A 23575-nucleotide genomic window follows, 5' to 3' on the forward strand; every position below is an offset into this window, starting at 1 on the left:
TATGACAGATCATGAAACACATAAAAAAGAAGATGATTGAAACTTTAAAGGTTTGTACAATAATTAGAAGTAGTTCAAAATAAAGGTGTTTATCTTTTTGCAGGAGTAGACTAGTAACAAATCTAATCAATATTAAATTACTGATCATTTCATTTAATAGAATAATATTCAACAATGAGTTGAGCACAAATCAATCTACAAATAATACAAATATAATGGAAAAATAAAAACAAATGTTCAAGTTAAAAAGAAATAATCAGCATTGTAATAATAATTGTACTTATTGTATTTATTATTTATTATATAACTTATTGAAATAAAGATGTAAATGAAGTTTTAAAAAATATTGTAACTAAAAAATATAAATAAATTGACTGATCAGAGATTTATTTATTATTTATACATTCAGACAACCTTTATTGATACCCTTGTGTTGGACAATGACAGCAGTCAAATGACCGTGAATATATGTAGAAATATTCAATAATGTTTTATATTATTGTGATCATAAAAAAGGGGACATATTATATTTATATAACATATTTTATTATTACTTAATTTATATTTGAAATGCATGATTTTAGTTTGTGACACATTATTTCTAAAAAATTCTTCCATAAAAGGTAAAAATAAATTCATAATGTAATTTCGCTGAATGAATAAATTCATTAAGTAATCAACAATTATTTTAACAGAAAATAGATTTAAAATAATAAGTTTAATAAATGAACTAATTATTAAAATACTGATTAAAAAATATTTATTTTCTTTTTTTTTCCATAGTGTTTTTATTGAAGCTTATAACCAATAAAATAGAGCTTTATCATTAATCATTTTCCACGTTCACAGCTGCATGGCTGTATCACAAGGTTTAACAAATGGACAAACAACACAATAACAACTAAACCACAATGAAAGAAAAAAATCATAATAATAATTTTAAACATTGAATGAACAGAGCTTCTCTAAATCAAACAAGGCATTTTCACGATTTATTGAAAAAAAAATCAACAAATGAATTTAATAAGCTAGTACATATAAACATGAAATAATCATGAAATAATATATTATATATTAAAAAGTTCAGATAAAGTATTTTAAACCCTGGCAAGGAACACTGATGACACACCCAGCATTACAATTACTTATTATAATTTAAAAAGCCCTTACTATTATTTAAAAAGAAACCTCTTATATTTAACTAATACATTTTTAATATTTGCTCAGTTATTTATTTTAACACATTTATTTGGTCTGTAACAGAAAAGCTGATTAAAATAATTTCATAATGTGAGTCTGGCTGCAGGTGTCGCGTTGCCGCTAGGGGGCGCTGTTCTCCCTCCCTATATTAAGGAGGACGTCCTGCCTTCTGATGTAACCGTTAACCTGTCTCTCTCCCCGGCTGCACTGAGCCTCACACACCGGACAGCACGGACTGATGATGGAGGAGGACCAGCGGTGACTTCCACCTGCAGCAGCCGGACTGAGAGGCTTCCTCTCCGGGGAGTGAACGCTCTGTGTGAGGGGGAGAACAGCCCGGACACCCCGCTGTGAAGAACATACACAGCTCCACGGAGGCTCGTCTGCACACAACGTTACAGACAGACCAGCTGAGATGATGCGTTCAAGGCTCCTGCAACGTGGACATCCAGCTGAATAACCTGCAGGTGAGTCAGGCATCATGGACATGTTGTTTACCTGGGAAAATGGCGTCACTGCAACTCTCACACTTCTCATTAATCCTGCAAAGTGACACAGTGATGCAAATATGAACTCATCCCTCCTCCTTCATGTTGTGCTGTTTTAAAGGGCTGCAGTGATCAGCTGGCATCCATCATTGTAGTTTTAATTAAACAGAATAAAAAGAGCCCTCCTAGTTTATTGATTCTGTGGTTTAGAGGGAGTAACACTGATGTTTGTGTTGATATTATTGAGCCTCTCATATCACCACCAGGCAGGTTAATGACAGGTTGCATAAGCCTGAGAGACCACAATGTTCCTCTCATATCATTTAACTAAACACAGCAGGTATTAGATCCACAGGGGTGTTACATTTCTGCAGACAACACTCCCATTATACTGTTTGTTTGGCTGGATTAACCTGTTACCAAACAAAGGGGTAGACTTTATTTTGGGCCCCTAATGAGCCCCCCATTAAGAGCTTTATGAGCTGAACATAATCTCAAATAATCCAAAAACCCAACCAGATTCTCAGACTGGGTTCTTGTGCAAGACAGGGTCACAACTAGACGGACTCATGGGCTGAAGTGATAAACCTTCAACATTTCTACATTTGTTCAGAGCTGGAACTCAAACTGTTTCTGTACGCTGATGATGCAGCTTTGTAACGCTCAGGTATGAGGAAGGCAAATCCATCCATCACCTCGCCTCGACAACAATCGTGCTGTCACATCTCAGAGCAGGACTCGTCCATCAGAAGTAAGAAGACACTTTGGTTCTGCTTCTCCACCCTGATGCTGCTCTCGCTCCATCAGTTATAGACCAGATATTTTTAAAGTGTCTCTGATTTGCAAAAAGTTAGAGAAGCTTTCCTCAGGAACCTGGATGCTTTAAAGGTGACATATCATGCAAAATGGACTTTTTAATGGTTCTCTGTTAGGATTAGGGTTAGGGTTCAGATTAGGGAGGGGTTCTGTTTGCTTGAGTTTGGTTCTGCTTCGGTTCTCATTCGATTCTGGTTCGGTTCGGTTCTGGTTCTGTTTGCTTGAGTTTGGTTCTGGTTCGGTTCTGGTTCTGTTTGCTAGATTTCGGTTCTGGTTCGGTTCTGGTTCTGTTTGCTAGATTTCGGTTCTGGTTCGGTTCTGGTTCGGTTTGCTTGAGTTTGGTTCTGGTTCGGTTCTTGTTTGGTTCTGGTTCGGTTCTGATTCGGTTCTGGTTCGGTTTGGTTCTGGTTCGGTTCAGTTCTGGTTCGGTTCTGGTTCGGTTCTGGTTCTGTTTGCTTGAGTTTGGTTCTGGTTCGGTTTGGTTCTGGTTCGGTTCTGGTTCAGTTCTGGTTCGGTTCTGGTTCGATTTGGTTCTGGTTCGGTTCTGGTTCGGTTTGGTTCTGGTTCGGTTCTGGTTCGGTTTGGTTCTGGTTCGGTTCTGGTTCGGTTCTGGTTCGGTTCTGGTTCGGTTCTGGTTCGGTTCTGGTTCGGTTCTGGTTCTTTTTGCTTGATTACGGTTCTGGTTCAGTTCCGGTTTGGTTCTGGTTCGGTTCTGGTTCGGTTTGCTTGAGTTTGGTTCTGGTTCACTTCTGGTTCTGTTTGCTAGATTACGGTTCTGGTTCGGTCTGGTTCGGTTCTGGTTCTATTTGCTTGAGTTTAGTTCTGGTTCTAACCCTAACCCTAATCTTAACCCTAATCTGAACCCTAACCCTAATCTGAATCCTAACCCTAACCCTAACCCAACCCTAATCTGAACCCTAACCCTAACCCAACCCTAATCTGAATCCTAACCCTAACCCTAACCCAACCCTAATCTGAACCCTAACCCAACCCTAACCCCAACCCTAACCCTAACCCAACCCTAACCCTAACCCTAATCTGAACCCAGACCCTAACCCTAACCCTAACCCCAACCCTAACCCTAATCTGAACCCTAACCCAAACCCTAACCCTAACCCTAACCCCAACCCTAACCCTAACCCTAACCCTAATCTGAACCCTAACCCAACCCTAACCCTAACCCTAATCTGAACCCTAACCCTAACCCCAACCCTAACCCTAACCCTAACCCTAATCTGAACCCTAACCCTAACCCTAATCTGAATCCTAACCCTAACCCAACCCTAATCTGAACCCTAACCCTAGTCTGAACCCTAACCCTAACCCTAACCCTAATCTGAACCCTAACCCTAACCCTAACCCTAGTCTGAACCCTAACCCTAACCCAACCCTAACCCTAACCCTAACCCTAATCTGAACCCTAACCCTAGTCTGAACCCTAACCCTAACCCTAACCCTAATCTGAATCCTAACCCTAACCCTAACCCAACCCTAATCTGAACCCTAACCCTAGTCTGAACCCTAACCCTAACCCAACCCTAACCCTAATCTGAACCCTAACCCAACCCTAACCCTAACCCTAATCTGAACCCTAACCTTAACCCCAACCCTGACCCTAACCCTAACCCTAATCTGAACCCTAACCCTAACCCTAACCCTAATCTGAACCCTAACCCTAGTCTGAACCCTAACCCTAACCCTAACCCTAATCTGAATCCTAACCCTAACCCAACCCTAATCTGAACCCTAACCCTAGTCTGAACCCTAACCCTAACCCTAACCCAACCCTAACCCTAACCCTAACCCTAACCCTAATCTGAACCCTAACCCTAACCCTAACCCTAGTCTGAACCCTAACCCTAACCCTAACCCAACCCTAACCCTAACCCTAACCCTAATCTGAACCCTAACCCTAGTCTGAACCCTAACCCTAACCCTAACCCTAATCTGAATCCTAACCCTAACCCTAACCCAACCCTAATCTGAACCCTAACCCTAGTCTGAACCCTAACCCTAACCCTAACCCTAACCCAACCCTAACCCTAACCCTAACCCTAATCTGAACCCTAACCCTAACCCTAACCCTAGTCTGAACCCTAACCCTAACCCTAACCCAACCCTAACCCTAACCCTAACCCTTATCTGAACCCTAACCCTAACCCTAACCCTAATCTGAATCCTAACCCTAACCCAACCCTAATCTGAACCCTAACCCTAGTCTGAACCCTAACCCTAACCCTAACCCAACCCTAACCCTAACCCTAATCTGAATCCTAACCCTAACCCTAACCCTAATCTAAATCCTAACCCTAACCCTAATCTGAATCCTAACCCTAACCCTAAACCTAACTCTAACCCTAACCCAACCCTAACCCTAATCCTAACCCTAACCCTAAACCTAATCTGAATCCTAACCCTAACCCTAATCTGAACCCTAACCCTAGCCCAACCCCAACCCTAACCCTAACCCTAATCTGAACCCTAACCCCAACCCCAACCCTAACCCTAATCTGAACCCTAACCCCAACCCCAACCCTTACCCTTATCTGAACCCTAACCCTAATCTGAACCCTAACCCAAACCAGAACCGAACCAGATCCGATTACCCTTACAAAAATGTCTGCCTAAAGTTTTCTTGTCTTGTCCTCCATTAAAAACATGAGTCTTAGTTATTAGGTGGTGTTAGTGGATAAGTAAAGGACTGCAGATGAGGGCGTGTCATTGGTAATTGATCTCCTACTTCTCTTTCATTGTTGTTCTAAATAAACCTTTGACATCATTAATGGATCTGCCACTATTCCTCACTAAACACTTCTATATTGCTCGTTTTGTGCGACCTTCAGTCGTAAACACAAATATATTCAGTTTGTAGGTCAGTCCTTGCTTACTCACTGAAAACACCATGTGTCCTTGCTACAAATGTTCTGTACATCCTGCTAACAATGCAGGAATCCACCCAGCTGGAGCTATTCTTAGACGCTGAAGGTGAAAACACTAAAGAGGTGCTGTTGTTTGTGAGATCCTAACCTCACCTTTAACTTAGTTAGACAGATGCTGCAGTGGAGGCCAACGCTCTCAAGGAAGGAGACACAAAACCTGGAGAGAGTTTTGTTATCAGGCTGAGCTTTAAATAATCATAAGTGGTCATTGTGGAGCTGAAAGAGGAGGGGGAGACTGGTTTATGTTCTGTCTTGTCCTCTGGAGACCATGAATGTATTAACTATTGTTGTGCAAAGCTATCAAGTAGATGTTGAGATATTTGACAGAGTAATTGAACATATGAAGAGTTCATTTGCAAAAATAGTTAACTCACTTTTGAAAAGTAAAAAAAAACCAACACATTTTTTCTAATACTAGCTTTTGGTATGATCAATCAACAGAGGTTGGGTGGCTTTGATTAAGTCAAACGACTTTACTTATCAGATATTTCTTGAAAATGTAACTTTATTAAGAATCTATATAAAAAAGAAATGTTTTTTAAAAATGTATGAAAATGGAGATATCTGTTTTTGCAACTGAACTCTTCAAATGTCAGCCTCATAATGCAGGAAAAGTCAAAAGACATCTAAAGATATTATGGTTCATCATCTGGGCACCATGAAAATCTGAAAACTTTATGGCAATCAACCCTTCAGCTTTTAACACTTTGTTTGGATTAGACTTAAAGGTGAAATATTCTGCTCTTTTTCATCAACATATATTGGTCTAAGAGGTCCACAAAACATGTCTTTAAAGTTTATTCTCATAAAAACACTTTGAAATCAGATTCTGGTCTGCCTGTAAACCCCTCTTTTTCAGCCCTGCTCAGAACAGGCTGTTTTCTGTGTCTGTGCCTTTAAATGAGAATGAGCTCTCTGACCACGCCCCCTCAGGAAGTGGGTGTGGCCTCGGCTGTCCAGCACGTTGATCTAATGTTTACATGTTGGCTGAATATACACGGCTGCTCACAGACCCGCGTTACTTCAACCCTCTGAATCTGATCCAGAATCTGATCCTGACGGAGAGGCGCCTGCAGCAGGACCTTTCTGAACCATTGGTCACAGATTTAGTGTTTCTTGTCGTTTTATTTGTCAGCATGTCGACGTGTGTCTTGGTACACACCTACTAACATGTAGCTATGTGGCTATGCTAACTAGCGCTAGCACTTTTCCATGATAAATAAAAATCATCCACTAGATCTTCAAATCTGCAGACGTGGGGAGTCAAACCGACCTTTGTGTTTATTAAGACAGCCTACAACTAGCATGCCTCCCTCCTAAGCTCCTTGTTAGCACACATGTGTGCAGGGAATGAAAAACAGAGGAGGGGTTGAGTTGTATTTTATACAGTCTATGGGCTGAACAAGCTCCGAGCTCTGACTTCCTGTTACAGACCGGATGGCGTTGTGACGTATGAAAAACACTGAAAACTGAAACGGCTGGTTTCAGCACACATTTACAGAAAGGTGGAGAAATCAGAACAGGGGCAGAATGGATTCTTTTCATTCTCGGGGGGTTTGTAGACAGGGACACAGATTTCAGGGAGAGAACCATTAAAAAGTCCATTTTGCATGATATGTCACCTTTAAGTTAGAAACATGTCAACCACATGTTAGGAGTTTAAGTAAGGCCAGGGAATCCCTTAAACTGTGATAGTCCAGCTTCAGGGGATCATGAATATCTGCTTTATTTTTTAGAAGTCTGTGAAATAGTTTTGGAGATATTTTAGTGAAAACAACAAAATTCAACCTCTGAATGGTTCTGAGTAAAATGTTAAGCAATGACTTAAATGTCTATGATCTATCCTCTGGGTACTATGAATATTTGTGCTTTATTTCTTTTTTTTTTAAGTTATATTTTTGGCCTTTTTACCTTTTTATTTTATTGGAAAGCTGAAGAGAGACAGGAAATGTAGGGAGTATAGAGCGGGGGAAGACATGCAGGAAATGGTCGACCGGCCGGGAATCAAACCGGCGATCCCTGCGACGAGGACTGTGGCCTCTGTACGTGGGGCGCCTAGACCGCTAGGCCACCAGCGTCCCTGTTTTATTTCTTAGAAGTCTGTGAAATAGTTTTGGAGATATTTTAGTCAAACAACAAAAGTCTTTCTCCTAATGCTTCTGCTTCAATTTTAAGGAATGACTTAAATGTCTGATCTATCCTCTGGGTACCATGAATATCTGTACTCAGCTACATTGCGATGCATTTGATAGTTTTGAGATGAAAACTATATATTTGATTTCAACACACTTCCCAGAACCTAAGGTCTTCGGACCTGGGTCTCCTCTCCATCCCCCAGACTAAGTTGTGGACCTTTGGGGACAGAGCCTTCAGTGTGGTGACCCCCACTCTGTGGAACTCTCTCCCTGCTGACATCCACAGCGCCCCAACCCTGGACCATTTTAAGAAAGCAATCAAAACGCACCTTCTCCTCAAGGCCTTTCCCCATTAGATATCCCCACCTACCCCCCAGACCCTCTACCTGACCCTGTGAAGCCACCTTGGGTTTCTAATAATTATTATTATTATTATGAATCTCCTGATTGATCTAAAGGGACATTTAGGGGTTCTTCAAAGTCTGAGGGTTCATCTACAGGAGACTATGAATGCCTGTTAAAGATGTCATGGTATCTTTTATGCAGTATTTCTTGAGCTGAAGAAGTCTGGACCAAAATGGTGGACCTGAAACAACATTTCAAAAAGCTATCCATGGACGCGTGGCTAAAATTATCCAGTGATTGCACCAGTTCATTAAATTTGTATCATGCAGCTTCGTAATCAACCCCACCATCAGATCTGTTGCTTAATGTTCTGGTCCTGTTTCCTCCCATTTCAGGTCCAGTGTGCATGATTTGAATGTGTGTGTGTGTGTGTGTGTGTGTGTGTGACAGAAGATGGAGCCTCCCAGGATCTGATTATGGGGACAAAATGATTAGGTTTGCTTTAATGAATGCTGTTAGGAAGTGGCCACCGCAGAAAGAATGAGTCATGATATTGATTGCCGCCCTCCTCCTCCTTCAGTTGCTCCTTCTCTCTCTAGAAACCCTCCAACCATCCCCCCTCTTTCTCAGTTTAGTCTATCCATCCACCCTTCTGCTTCAAATTCATACTTCTGAGTTCATTTTTTTCTTTCCATCTCTACGTGACGTGCTCCATTCCCCCCCCTTTTCCTTCCCCTAAGATACGTCAGAGAAGATTTTCAGAGAGGTGGCATGCAGCCAGGCTGAGGGCTGCATACCAATAACGACGTGACTTGCTCTGCTTTCCAGTGTGGATGAGAGAGAGAGGAAAGAGGGGAGGAGGGGAGGAGAGGGGGGGTCTTGTCACGAGATGCCACGTCATCACAGTGTGTGGAATCTATTTTTAGCAGCGTAAACAGAGGGATTCCAGCCCACTGATCATGGCTTCACAGCGAGGACTGAGTGGTGGGAGGCTGGAGACGCTCTGGATGTGAATGAGCGACACTTTCCATTAAGTCCTGACTGTCTGCCTCTCGCCGTCGCTACCCTCCCACCGCCTCGGCCTGTCGAGGAGAAACACGGCGCCACAAATAGACCGACAAGCTCCCAGTCTGTCGCTTTTCTCTTCTGCACTCTGCTTCACATGCATGAACATATGTACTGGTACAGTCACTCCTGTGGAATACTGTGTGCGGCACAGGATGCAACCAAAGTAATATCAGTGGTTTGATGCTTTTCTGAAACATCTTTACAAAGATCATTTCAAAATAAAAGACTAAAAAAATTATACAACAAAACTAAATCATGTCAGGATCCTCCTGACCCTGGTGGGATTCTGATTCTCAAAACCCTCCGCTCACTAATTATCGATAGATTAGCTCTCCTTCTTCTCAGACACACCTTTAAACAAAAATGGAGCACCACTTTGAACATTGTTGCTATCATCACCACCTATTCTGGTTTACGTGACTTTGTAGAGATCAGCAGCTTAGCGATGCTCTCACCAGCTGTGCGTCCAAGACCGGCCTGAGACCACACTAATGTTTTTTACCACAGTGTCAACAGGCAGACGGGGAAATGAGCCATACTTCTTTCTGTGGATTGATTTGATGTGGCCTGCATGATCAGGTTGTTCCTGTTGTAGCTTTTGCGTCATTGTTCTATTTGGCTTTAATCAACCGACAGCATTCCATTCTGCTTCAATGTGTTCCATTCCATTCCGTTCCATTCTCCTTTGATGTGTTCCATTCCGTTCCATTCTCCTTTGATGTGTTCCATTCCATTCCATTCTGCTTTGATGTGTTCCATTCTGTTCTATTCTGCTTTGATGTGTTCCATTCTGTTCTATTCTGCTTTGATGTGTTCCATTCTGTTCTATTCTGCTTTGATGTGTTCCATTCTGTTCTATTCTGCTTTGATGTGTTCCATTTTGTTCTGTTCTCCTTTGATGTGTTCCATTCCGTTCCGTTCCATTCTGCTTTGATGTGTTCCATTCCGTTCCGTTCCATTCTGCTTTGATGTGTTCCATTCCGTTCCGTTCCATTCTGCTTTGATGTGTTCCATTCCGTTCCACTCCGTTCCGTTCTCCTTTCTGCAGACTGATATGATATTAAGTGTTTGATCAGGTTGTCTCTGGCATATTAATCACTGTTGTTTTGGGGTTATGACCAATCAGAATCAAGTATTTAACACAGTTTGCTTCTCAAGTTTTATATTTCAAAATGCGTTTTTTAAGGCCCATAGGTGTACAGTTAAAAAAAACATGATTACAACATGGTTGGTTTGAAATACTAAATATATTTGGCTAGTTATACCAACATATTTTTCCTAGAGATATATTTCAGTCACATTTTTTCTATTATGGTTTCATCATTCATACTTAAGTAAAGGCCTTGAATACTTGTGCTACTACATTATACTCATTTTTACATCCTGGTTCATGTGATTTTCACTGATTAAAGGCCTCTAATGTTTAAACACAGCCCATGCAAACAGTCGAGCTGTATAAAGACCCACATGGTCACCGTGTCCAGCTGGCAGTCAGATGGTGCCCTTAGAAAAAATGTATTAAATATAGATCCATACCTTCATGACGTCCCCAGTTGCTCCTGGGGAGGCGCTTTGTGAGTCATGTTGTGGAAGGGAAGGAGGGGATTCAAACCTGTCACGTTTAACCACGTTAGCAGCGCTGGCTTTGAGCACTTAGTCTAATTAACAGTCCACGGGCTTTGTGTGGATGCAGCGAGGCGTTGTGTCCTCATCAAATATTCACACACTCACACATATTCAGCGGTGTGGAGCGGCTCCCTGCTCACTTGATACTCAGAGCGTCACTGCGTTAGTTAAAAGTAATCTCTGAGCATCTGTTTCCTCACAGATTAGACTGATTGATAGTCATAGTAACGGCTCTGTGAGGCTCTGTGTGCAACATTCAAGCTTTGAACTAAATGCTAAAGTCTGCATGCTAATGCAGTCCCAGAGACAAAGCTAACGCCCTGATGTCCGTAGGGGTACGACGTTTACCGCCTTCTTTTGTGTTAACATTTTACTAATAACCACTGAACAGAAAACAACAGCTGAGACAGACAGGAAGTCATTAGTTTGGTATTTGCTCATGAAATATTTAAGAAAAATATTTGACCTCATTAAGGTGCAAGCGGCAAAGTGCAGGATCACTCAAGTCATTACGGTTCATCCTCTGGGGAATATGACTGTCTCTACACTAATGTGTCCTGCCCTTCTATAAAGTCGACACTGACGTATTTAACCAGATCAATTAAATCTTTTGATTTCCTGGTTGTGCAAAAATTAAAAGTCAAAAGATCCTCAAAGTCCCCTTTTCTAACGAGGCAGTTTCAGGGCCAGTTGGAGCCGGCGCTCAATTGAGAACCAGTTTTTCGTGTTTCGACTGCGAGTAAACCAGCTCCCGGCCGGGAAAACCGGTTCCAGAGCGGCTCCAACTCTTTGCTGGTTTAGAACATAGACTGTAAATAAAAATGGACAGCGTTGCTCCGGCTTTTCCCGTTCTGAAGCCAAAAAACCCCGCTCCAGGGCGCAGCCATTGTGCAGCCAGAGTCTGCGAAGCCCCAGAATTTCTGTGTTGCCATGGTAATTTCTATGTTGCCACGGTAACAAGCTCCGCCCTACAGCGTAGCGTCACAAGATCCTAAGGAGTTTCTCTCTACGGCAGCTGTGAATCAAAGGAAACCCGGAAAAAAAACCCGTTTTTTAACCTCTAATAACGAAAAAGAAACTTTTCAGAAAAAAGAGGCCTTGAACAGAAAACAGTCAAATACTAACTACATATCACCACAGCATACGGATGTGAGAAACATTGGTACCACGTGTATTTATTTTCTAAAGTCTGACTGCAGCCCCATTCAAATGAATGGGGGAGACGGATTTTTTGACCTATACTGCAGCCAGCCACCAGGGGGCAGACGCTTTGGTGGAAGCTTCACTTCCAGCCGAGCGAGATGCACCCCTGGTCTAGAACTGGGGTGAACAAATAAAAGAGATTAATGGATTCCAAGGCAAAGCAGTGATCGGCTGAGGAGACAAGCTGCCGTTGTCCGCCATCTTTGTTGTTGTCAGGGAAAGTTTGCGCTAGTGCTGCTGGGAAAAGCGGTCATGTAAATCTGATGTAATGACGTACCTCTTCCACGGGCTTGAGCACGTGGAAAATCAAACGGGCGCCTTGTTGGTTTGCAAGTTCAACCAGCTCCAAACTAGTGCGAGGGCCAGCCCGGATATACAACCCGGATCACGTTGGTGGAAAAGAGGTAGAAGTCAGCAGGGTTCATCCTCTGCGATTAGATTTTTCAACTCTCATGAATAAGCGAATGAAGCCAGTAGAGCATTGAACGCCTCGCCATTTCGCGCCATTAGGTCACTTTCTTTATATGACATTCACTCATGCAAAGGATTTTATTCGCATTAAAGTGTGAACACAACATTCCAGTTCATCCTCAGGAGAGCATGAACAGGCAGATGAAAGTTTGGTCCATATTGTTGATGTCCAGATATTTAATTGGAAACATGACCTTTGACCTGCTGGTGGTGCTAGAGGCAAAGTCAGGGAATCCTCAAATTCTGCAGGGTTCATCCTCTGGGGAGCATGAACGTTTCTACCAAATTTGACATCGATCAGAGCAGTGGTTGTGGAGAGCCGTCTGGTTTTATCTGTGTAATGATTTCTTTTTTACCGGGCGAGCAGTCAGACGTTATGAATGTGAGTAATCAGGAGATGGACCTGGAGTCTTAACAGATGCTTAATCTCCACCACAAATCACGGCGGGTGAAAGGTCCGAGTGTCACCGCACTCTGACTCCTGAATGTAAATCCACCACGGAGGCTCTGGAGTCGAGCCAGACGGTAATAGTTTGAGCCGAGGAGCCGATCTTTTATCTCTTGTATCTCCGGGTGTTCAAATCTTCTCGGCTCAATTAACAATAACGTCTCTTTCTGCTGAGCTGCTGTTTCTTCTTCTACATCTCGTTAACGCCGTCCACCTCCACCTGCTCGCCCTCCTGCTCCTCAGGAGTGAAGTTTGAAAACATAACCAATCACATCCAGCCTCTCTCTTCACTTCCATTCACTTCCTCTCTGAGCTGTGTTCTCAAGTCTGAAGGTAAAGGTGAAGCTTCAAAGACAGGAGGAATGCTGATCTGATGAGGAGTTGTTGAAGGAAGCAGGAGTGTTTGTGGTCGATGAGGAGTCAGCAGGTGCTGAGGCTGCTTCCTCGACCCTGACAGGCTGGGTTTTTTTCCTCTCCTAGAAAAAACTCAGAGTGGTTATTTAAACATTTGTTCTCCTCCTGCTGGGAGTCCGATCCTTAATTGTGCTGTAAAACTGGACTTTGTTCTTCTGAATGTGAAAGCTCCTTTGTAGAAATGTATTTAATCGTTGAGGGAGTGCTTTTGTGGAAGTTAAAGAAACGTCAGCTGTCAGACTGATTCACTTTCAGACAGCAGGGACCGACTGCAGTGAAAGAAAGTCCCAGCAGTGCAAAAAAATGTGAACTAGGATTGTGAATGCATGAAGCAGTTTTGTGCTGATAGGGTCTGGGATCATGCTGATATTTGTGCGTTCAGTTCTGCTGTTTAAAAACATTCTGTAGATTGATTCAGACAAAAGCTTTATGTCCCAGCTTAGTGGTTATGTAATGCGCCCCATGTACACAGGCTATTGTCCTCAAGCAGGCTGCAATCTCACTACCCTCCTCTCCACATAAAGGCATTAAAGCCCCTAAATAGAACATTTTAGAGTGGCGTTCCCTCAGAGTCTGTATTATAAATGGACGTAGTATCCGTGACGTCACCCATCTGTTCCTGAGCACTTATTTGAAGCCAATCAGACATACTTTATTTATCCCGGGGGGAAATTCAGTCATTACAGATGCTCTTATTCACAATAATTAAGAATATCAAATAATATTGATAGAAGAGGTAATTAATTAGATATAAATACAAATACAATGAAAAGAATGATAATAAAAGTATGTACAGAAGACAAAATAAGCCATGTAGAAAATAAATAAATACATGGTTGAAGTCCCTTGAGATCAGGAAGAGGGCACTCTGGTAGTCTATCTAGAGTCTGCTATGGCAGCGTTGAGAACGTTGGACGCCGTAGTCAGGCTGGCAGAGGGGGGATGTAAACAGCTACCAGTATGACATGTGACCACAGAGCTCTCGGTGTTATCCCGGTCTGCCCGGACAGTCTGGAAGCCGTCAATGGAGAAGTTGTGGTCGTTAATATCCTGATGCAGCCACGTTTCCATGAAGCACGCCATGCTACATTCCTGGAACTCTGACTCCTGGCTAGTCCTGTTAGCTCGTCCATCTTATTAGCCAGAGATCTCACCATGCCCAATCATCGGCGAGTGACATATTGGAAATGCTGAACACAACTTAACGTTTGTCGAGCTAGTGGGAGGTGAAGAGGTGGGCCTTTTAGCCTTTTTGCTACAGGGTGCCCGTCTGTCAGTCAAGTCAGCCATGTCCTTATTTGGGAAAAACTCATAAGTTTAATATCGAGTTATAAAAACCCTGTACAGTGTGTGCCGAGACAGTAATGAGCTATTCAGAGCGAAACTGTTTTTTGAACCAGGCTGTGAACATGTTTATTTTTGCTGCAAAGATCCTCTTCTTTGAATGGGTGTGTATGTGGTTTCTGGTGTTTCTGCAGCCAGCCTCTAGTGGTCACTCGAGGTAGTGCAGTTTTTTGCATGCTTCAATTTTCCAACACTGGAGATGCTGCTTGGAAACAGCCTTCTTTGGCTGTGATAACAGTTTGATAATCCTGTTTTTTAAAGATAATAGCATCATGAAAACAAGCTGCAGGGACTTCTTCCTGTAAAAAGGGAAGTTTTTCTTCTATTTAAAAGCTGCTGCAGCCAGAGACCTGAGCAAGTCTGAGCTTTACACTCAAACCAACATCAGGCCTGAGATTAGCAACATTAAAATAATAGATATATGTTTCTTTATCTCTTTAGAGTTTGTGTTTAAGTGCAGTGGATGTATTTTTAGTCTGTGTAGTAACAGGACTCCAGTCCTCTCAGGCAGCAGAGCATCAACGCCGCCATTTACCGGCAACACTGGGAGAGGAGAGCAATTTGAGCATCATCACAGCTAACCCACCACAACCGTCACACTGCTCTCTGCTGTCTCCCCCCTCTGACCCCCCCCCCCCCTGCTGCCGCCCCGTCCCTCCCCTCCACCTCCACCGCCGCCCTGAGCTAAAAATAACCCTCCTCTCTCATCAGCCAGTCGTCACGTCAGGGCTGCGCTCACTCTCATTTGCTGCTCACGCCTCTTACATGTTGTCATGCTCTGACAGCATCACATGAACACGTTAGCCGGGGTCGAACTTCCAGAGAATCCAAACACACAGACTCTTCTTCCTGGTGTCACTCTTTGTCTCCTTCTCATGTCTGAAAGCTCGTTTGTCTGCGTCTCTCAAACTGGATTGAGGAAGGAAATGGTTTCGAAACATGACTTTTGCTCCATATCGGGTATTTATGCAATATGAGTGTGACGGCTTTGTGGACAGACTCCTGTGTTGGTTCATTTCAGAGCTAAATCTCTGTGCAGGACTCAAACATTATCAGCTGCTCACGGAGTCTCTGTTTCATTCACAGGAGGAAACCATCGCTGGAGATGGATTGCAGGTCAGTAACATCTCAAACACAAACATCTTCTATCAGCTGGGGGCTTCGGAGGGAGCATCTTTATCCTTTACTTTCAAAGAAACTGTGACAAATGTCTCCTGTATTTATGATAAACACTCAAATAACAATTTTAAAAGACGCACAGGTTCCTCTTTTTAACTTTGCACCATCCAGTGTTCATGTGAGAGAAACAGAGAGGTAAAAACTCTATTGTGCCTGTATCTGCTCATATTTCAGCACCATGGACAGAGAACAGGGTCTTAATAAAATAGTTATGAGTTTAAACTTCACATAAAACAGACACAGATCTGGAGCAGATACTTCTGTCTCTTTTATCTCTTTAATCCTTCCATGATTCCCGTCGTTCCTTTTTCAATTCTGCATTTATCTAAGACGATGAAGACGATCATAAGTTTTGTTTCCCTGCATGTGTGCACGTCTTGTTTCTGACTGCAAAGGTTACAGAAAGAAGAGAGACTGTCTTCTTTGTCTTCTTCCTCTTTTGATGTTGTGTGGTTGTTTCTAAACCAGCTGAGCTGAGTGTGGTACAGACAGAGCAGTAAAAAGAGGTCAGGGTAGGAAGTGAAATTTGTGCATAACACAGGACAACAGACCAACAGATCCGCTGCGGTCCAGCTCCATGCTTTCCCGTCCGTCGACACCCACTGGTTGCGTTTTCAGACGGCAGCACGGAGCAGGACCGCCGCACAGCTGGAGTCATCAAGGATTCTCCTCCTCCTCCTCTCCTCCTCCATGTTGTCTTTCTGGTCCTCTGAAAACCTCTGACCTGTTGACTCCAGGCCTGGCTCCGCTCATCATGACTTTGGTTTGTTGTTGTAGTTAAGTGAAATACGATCTGGTGATAACACAGAGTGTTTTATTCTGAAAATTAACCGGATGTTTTCATTTTGTTTTGGTGAAACCTGACTTCCTGTCCCGCTCCATCTGCTCTGTTGAGATTGATGCGTCGTGCTCCGACATCCAGGGAAAATAGAAGTCTTGTGTATCTGATCCGGTGGGCTCCGACCCGCCAGATCAGAGATGCAGCTGGAACGCAACAGAGCAGATCCAGTGGAAGTTAACACGCTGACTAGAATAGAAACCTATCAGATCTGGTGCCGTGATGAATCGGAGACGGACTAAGGATGGCAAAGAAGGAACTGAAATACCGCTGCGATGCACTTTAAAGCTCCTGTAAGGAACTTTCTGGTGTGTGTTGACTTTGGCGCCCCCCTGTGGACAAAACAATAAGTCTCCTACCTTAGCTAGCAATATCCTGCACAGGTCTTGGTCGTGTTTTCTGACAAAGTGTGACCGCTTTGTCTTTTTACCTCTCTCGGTGTCAGTCACTATGAAAGGCTTTCTGCTCAGCATGGTGTGAATCATCTTGTGTGACACCTACCCCCCCTTGTAGTTGTTACAAGCTTTAAAAATGACAACATAGAAACAATCAATCATGTTGCCGATGGTGTCGTCTGCTTTTGTAGCTCATATAGAGACATCAGTGTTAATTTCAGTCTGTTTCATGACCCCCTAAAAATTACTCACAGGAGCTTTAAGGATGGATATTTTGTTGCTCAGGTTAAAGACACTGCAGCTCGATTACTTATATAACAAGCAGCTCCATGTTTAAGGTAACACACAAGTGACATCAGCTCCTTGTGTTTCCTTTTTCCATTTTAAAATAACAACACATCACCCCTCCATCTTTTTTTAAACATGAGACCGCTCCTCTAAACTACCTCTAATGTAATAATGGAAATGAGACTCAGCTGCAGTGAAGAATAAACGCTCCTCCGGGATCTAAAGCGAGCGCATGCTGCTGCAGCCAGCGTGACGTCCTGACGAATACCGTCAGAGAGATCAGAGGAGGCGGCGGCGTGCGGGAACCTGCAGCCAAACACGGCTCCTGTTTTCTGTTTGAAGCTCCAGGATGAGTAACAGGAGCGTCTGTGAGGAGCGATGTGTCTGACAAGATCACAAATTAACAGCCGTAATTGTGGCAGATGTTCACGTTGTGGAGCTGTGTGTGTATGTGTGTATGTAGGGTGATTGTGTTAGCGTGTGTTCTGCTGATGCTCAGATAAAGTGTGTGTGTGATGGGAGGAGGACCCATCAACAAGTCGTTTCATTCTGAGGATCCCTGCAGCTCGTAGATAAAAACCAGAGAGCGAGGAGAGCGATGTGACCAATCACAGAGCTCCTCCTCTTCCTCCTCTGCGTGACAGAAAATGTAATCTCAGTTTAAGTTTTCCTTTGTGACGTGCTTTAATAAAAAGTCCTCAGGTGCTTATTCCTGGTGTGTTTAAAACCTGCTTAAAAGGTGAAGCAGCAGTCATGTGATCCCCTATAGACGCGGCGGCTGCAGGTGGGATATTTTTAACCTGAAACCCACTGAGACGCGTCGGCTGGATGTAATTAAAGAGACGTTTATAAAGCGCCGGCATGTGAGTCACAGAGTTCATCCTCCGCTCCGCCTCGCAGCGCTCACCCGGTGCACATCAGGTCTCATTCAGAGAGATGGATTGTGTCTCCTATGTGTAGGTAGCCTCGAGTACGCTCACTAAAAAGAGCAAAATATCAGATTTTCCTCGAAATGAACATCCTGAAAATTATTTAACAAAGCCTCGAGGTTCAACACTTTTTCATTTCAGGGAAAGGAAATAAAAGAAAAAGACTCAGGCTGACGTTTGTGTCTTGTTTCTAGTTTATTGGAGGTAGTGTAAGGGATTCCTCGCTCTCAAGACCGCCCTGAGACCACACTAAGGTTTTAACCACAGTGTCAACAGGCAGAGGGGGAATGAGAGGGACTACTTTCTGTGGAGGGATTTGATACGATGTGTGATAAGGTTGTTCCTGATGTTGCTTTTGCATTCTAGAATGAATCAGTGTTCTCTCTTAGATCAACCATCACCATTCTATTCTCCTTTCATGTGGATTGGTTTGATTTGCTGTTTTTCGGCCAATCAGAATCAAGCATTTGACACAGCCAGGGAATAAACACTGGTTCTTGGCTGGATCCAGTTCCTTCCAGTCTTATCTGGCGTACTTGAAGACTGGTTTTAACGTAGGTTAGTTTTTATGTGGGAAGTGTATTCCTAATCAAGCTTTAGAAGTGCTGATTGTTGAATATTGTAACTTTGGAAGAAGCTATAGTCACAAGCAAAGTCCAGAAAAGCTTTTGCAGTATCCTTTGATACCTACTTTGACCAACGTGAACCGGGTTGTATTTCTGGGCTGAACTCTTGAACCAACTCAGCACCCGATTGTTTTTCCCATAGACATATAAAGAGTAGACGCCGCATCGACTGCTACTACCTATTGGCGCTGACGAGCCGTGGGGCCGCCATCTTGGTCCGGTCACCTGCTCCACTCAGTGTGATCTGTTTGGAAGGCGCAATGAAGTGTCAGCGCATTTAATCAATCATAACTCACTGAATACTAAACTGATTTTCATGCTGGGTTTTTTTTTTTTTCTGCAAACGTCATACATGTAGGTCTGATACAGTACACATGGTTCAAACGTCATACATGTAGGTCTGATACAGGACACATGGTTCAAACGTCATACATGTAGGTCTGATACAGGACACATGGTTCAAACGTCATACATGTAGGTCTGATACAGGACACATGGTTCAAACGTCATACATGTAGGTCTGATACAGGACACACGGTTCAAACGTCATACATGTAGGTCTGATACAGGACACATGGTTCAAACGTCATACATGTAGGTCTGATACAGGACACATGGTTCAAATGTCATACATGTAGGTATGATACAGGACACATGGTTCAAACGTCATACATGTAGGTATAATACAGGACACATGGTTCAAATGTCATACATGTAGGTCTGATACAGGACACATGGTTCAAACGTCATACATGTAGGTCTGATACAGGACACATGGTTCAAATGTCATACATGTAGGTCTGATACAGGACACATGGTTCAAACGTCATACATGTAGGTCTGATACAGGACACATGGTTCAAACATCATACATGTAGGTATGATACAGGACACATGGTTCAAACGTCATACATGTAGGTATGATACAGGACACATGGTCATGACGTCAGATTTACGTGGACGCTTTTCCAAGCGGTGCTAGCACGAACTTTTCCTCACAATGACGATGGCGGACAACGGCAACTTGTCTCCTCGGCCGACCGCTTTCTTTGTCTTGGAATCCATTAGTCTGTTTTGTGTTTTCGCTGCAGGACAATGGCGGAAACACGTTTGGTTTGTGTTTTTGATCATAGCAACCCCGCCGCACGCCCCTGACGTAAGCGGTTCGCGGTTCTAGACCAGCAAAGAGTTGGAGCCACTCTGGAACCGGATTTCCCGGCCGGGAGCCGGTTCACTTGCAGTAGAAACACGAAAAACTGGTTCTCAATTGAGCCGGCTCTGAACCAGCCCTGAAACTGCCCCGGTTGAAAAGGGGTATAAGGGTGGTGCAAATATCTATCCAGCACTATTGTGCTGTTGGCGCCATACATGGTTACTTTAAGTCAAAAATAAGACTTTGAACAGATATTCCTTTTTTAAAGTGATATTTTTTGGGCCTTTTTCGCCTTTATTGTATAGGACAGGTGAAGAGAGACAGGAAATGTGGGGAGTAGAGAGCGGGGGAAGACATGCAGGAAATGACTGTGGCCAGGAATCGAACCGGCGACCCCTGCAAGAAGGACTGTAGCCTCTGTATGTGGGGTGCTTAGACCGCTAGGCCACCAACGCCGCAGATATTCCTTTTTGACTCACTTTGAGGGGCACGTTGTGTTCTTCAGTTAATCAGATATCTTGATGTAACGTTGAGCATTTGTCCTGCTCTTCATCAGTTATCCCTGACTCACTGTAATCGCCTGATGCTCTTCTTGTTGTTGTGGGCCGTGTATCAGGTGTCCACATGTAAGAACAGATTTTTAGATGCTCCTGTTTGGAGAGCAGCGTGTTCACAGTTTATTTCTTTGTTGGTTTGTCAGTCCAAAGTAAAGACCCTGAGTTCAGAGCGCTCAGCTGGCTCATTCAAATTCAGAGGCGGTCCTGCATGAGAAAAACACACACAGGACGGTCACGACTCCTGCAAACAGACGCACAATCAGCAGAGCAGGCCATCCAACGCTGGCAGTGGAGATGAAAGTGATTCATGCACATGTCCTGCACGGCTCCACTGCACGAAACATTCAGAAAGGAAAGGATTTTAAAACAACGTTTAAATGAAGTCGTTGAAGCTGTGAGAGCCTCGCCCGCTGTGCTGATTGTGCTGACGCTGATCACTGATTATACTTTTCACTTAGTTTGTCTTTTCTTAAATATCGATCATCATAAAATAAAGTATTTTGCTCGGCTTGCAGTTAATACTTTTTATTCATCAACTGAGCCGTCAGGAAAGTGAAATGAAAAAGTGAATGATGACGTTCAGGAGCACAGTGGTGTCGTTATTTTTGAGGCACAGCAGCAGGGAGCGGGAGCCGCAGCTGAACTATGATGTGCCAAAAATATTATCAAGTGACTTCAGGACCTCGCTCACGCTGTGATTAATGGGTTAAAACTGCCAGCCCTGATGCTGACTCTAGTAAGGACCACATGTACTCTATTACACAGGTGAAGCATAACTTTAACAAAACTTTACTGTTTCTTTTTTTCCTTTTTCCTCAAACATCCCCAGGCCTGGTAATAACTATTTACCACAGTGTCAACAGGCAGAGGGGGAATGTGACGGACTACTTTCTGTGGAGTGATTTGATGTGACGTGTGATCAGGTAGTTACTGTTGTCGCTTTTGCATTCTAGAATGAATCAGTGTTCTAATTGGATTTGATCAACTGACAGCATTCTATTCTCCTTTATGTGGATTAGTGTTTTTCTAAAGCGGCAACCTCCGGCCTCGAGAATTGAAGCCACTGCGGAAATGATAAAAACTGCAGTTCATCGAGTGTCCACTTGAGGCTGGCTCTGGAAATACCGGAAACCACATACACACCAATTCAAAAAAGCCGATTTTTACAGCAGAAATAAACATGTTTGCAGCCTGGTTCAAAAGACGAGTGTAGTCTTGATAGCTCATTTCTCGATCAGCTCACACTGTACGGGGGTGAATTTTTTCCTAACAGCAATTTTGAAGATATTAAGATTACGAGTCTTCCAATGAGAGGCACAGCTGACTTGACTGACAGGTGGGAACACTGTAGCTGTTGGCTAGGAGGCTCAAAGCCCGCCTCTTTGCGTCACACTCGCTCGACAGCAGTTGTGTAAAGTTCAACATTTCCAATATGGCTGCCGCCGCCGCCGATTGGCCTCAATGGGTGACGTCACGGATACTACGTCCATTCTTTATACAGTCTGTGTTTTTACCACAGTGTCAACAGGCAGAGGGGGAATGTGATGGACTACATTCTGTGGAGTGATTTGATGTGACGTGTGATCAGGTTGTTCCTGATGTGTTCTAATTGGCTTTGATCAACCGACAGCATTCTATTCTCCTTTATTGGGATTAGGGTTTTTCTATTGCTTTTGAGAATCAATTACAGTGTTTATGGTGAATTTTGACCAATCAGAATCAAGTATTTGACACAGCCATGTCCTAAATACTGGTTCTTGGCTGGGACCAGTAATTTAACAATTGCTATTTTTAAATCTTGTGACTTTTTCAGATTTTTCATGATGCTACAAGCCCTGACCATGCTGCAACCTCCGATCTAAAAATATGAGTCCGGGGTGCTGGTGGCCTAGTGGTCTAAGCGCCCCACATATAGAGGCTATAGTCCTCGTCGCAGGGGTTGCCGGTTCGATTCCCGGCTGGTCGACCATTTCCTGCATGTCTTCCCCCCTCTCTGCTCCCCACATTTCCTGTCTCTCTTCACTATCCTATCAAATAAAGGCAAAAAGCCCAAAAAATATAACTTTAAATAAAAATATGAGTCCAATGCGGACTACTTCCTGTGGAGGGATTTGATATGAAGTGTGATCAGGTTCTTCCTGGTTTAGCTTTTGCGTTCTAGAATGAATCAGTGTTCTATTTGGCGTAGATCAACCAACAACATTCTATTCTCCTTTATGTGGATTAATGTTTTTCTATTGCTTTTGAGAATCAATTACAGTGTTTATGGGGATTTTGACCAATCAGAATCAAGCATTAGACACAGCCATGTCAAAATTGACTGGTTCTTGGCTGGACCCAGTCATTTTAAAATTGCTATTTTTAAACTCTTAGACTTTTTCAGGTTTTTCATGATGCTGTGAGCCCTGATCTGACTGATACACACTCTCAGTTTGTGTTAATCCCAAGACGTGTCATCTTCAGCTCTTTGTGTTTTGAGTTTCAGCCTTTAAAGAGTTAATTAAAATATTTAATTAAGTCAAATTCCTTCACGTCTGTGTGAAACTTCCTCGCCACACGTCGATCTTTAAACCAGCAGAGAGCTGGTTCTGGCTCAGCGCTGAAAAAAAGGCCATCAATCTGTTGGGCTGCACCAGCAGCTTCCTGCATCACAACAAAAGCCACCAATCAGGGCTCAGCCTCATGCGTCTCCATGGTAACAGAGCTGCCTCAGTCTGGAGGAGGTGGAGACAGAGCAGGGGGGAGTAAAAAAAAAAGAAGAGAAAGAGAGAGAGAGAGAGGGGTGAAAACAGAAGAGAGGTGGATGAGGGAGGAAGAGGAGAAGGATCTTCAGCCTCTCTGGTTTCACAGCGAGGATTTAAAGACGGACGGAGATCCTTCCCCCGATGAAGGGGGGAGGACCGGGTGAGGGGAGACGGCAGCGGGTGCAGGGATGATGGGGAGGAAGGATGGCTGGGCTGCTGGTCTCTGTGGGACTTGGATCTGCGACAGCCCCTCTGTTTCTGCTCTGAGGTGTGTGTTCTTCAGTTTCTTTTCAAAATGCTGCAACACGTCTGAAGTGTTCCCTCCTCACGAACATGGACGCTCGTCTGTTTGACTGATAGAAGCAGAGA

The 23575-nt window shown here is 43.5% G+C and overlaps 1 protein-coding gene across 1 annotated transcript in view; it reads left to right on the forward strand.

Moving 5' to 3' along the window:
- The first annotated feature begins 1333 nt into the window (after positions 1-1333).
- LOC117831070 (membrane-associated phosphatidylinositol transfer protein 2-like) overlaps positions 1334-23575 on the forward strand; it is a 74742-nt gene continuing 52500 nt past the window's right edge. The window contains exons 1-2 of the mRNA XM_034709549.1: positions 1334-1667; positions 15584-15613. The gene's annotated coding sequence lies outside the window, so the exon portion shown is untranslated. The remainder of the gene's footprint in view (positions 1668-15583; positions 15614-23575) is intronic.

Source organism: Notolabrus celidotus, chromosome 19 (genome assembly GCF_009762535.1).
Source record: "Notolabrus celidotus isolate fNotCel1 chromosome 19, fNotCel1.pri, whole genome shotgun sequence".
In the NCBI taxonomy this organism is placed as follows: domain Eukaryota; kingdom Metazoa; phylum Chordata; class Actinopteri; order Labriformes; family Labridae; genus Notolabrus; species Notolabrus celidotus.